Source organism: Echinops telfairi, unplaced genomic scaffold (assembly GCF_000313985.2).
Source record: "Echinops telfairi isolate 266 unplaced genomic scaffold, ASM31398v2 ScPeMD7_5;HRSCAF=22, whole genome shotgun sequence".
NCBI lineage: Eukaryota > Metazoa > Chordata > Mammalia > Afrosoricida > Tenrecidae > Echinops > Echinops telfairi.
Genome location: NW_022103901.1, coordinates 19,814,412 through 19,814,864, shown reverse-complemented (window position 1 = coordinate 19,814,864; position 453 = coordinate 19,814,412).

Sequence of the window (453 nt, the reverse complement as noted above, 5' to 3'; positions counted from 1 at the left end):
CCCCCTCCCCCGAGTCGGATTCCACTTGACGGCACCGAACAGCAGCAGACACTCAGACGTCAGGGCTTAAAATGTTCGCGTCTGAGGTTCCCAGCCTTCTGGAAGCCAGTTGATGACGACAAAGCCAGAAAACACTACGTAACAGTTCAAGTCTGGGCCCTCACATCATCGGAATTGAGTCAATGAGTATTTCCGCCTTCAGGGTCCTTGGGCAGCGCATATGGTTCACAAGCTTGGCTGCTCATCAAAACGTCGGCGGTTCAGTTCTACCCAGAGGCACCCTGGAAGAACAGTTTGGCAAGTACTCCCCGAAACTGGCTGGAGCATGGCTCTGGGCTGGCACACAGGAGGTTGCTGGGGTCAGAATTGAGTCCACAGCTGGTTTACTCTTTCAAATGTCTCCCCATCTCTGAATAAGAAAAAGTCTTCACTGCTTTCCCCTTTCAATGCTTT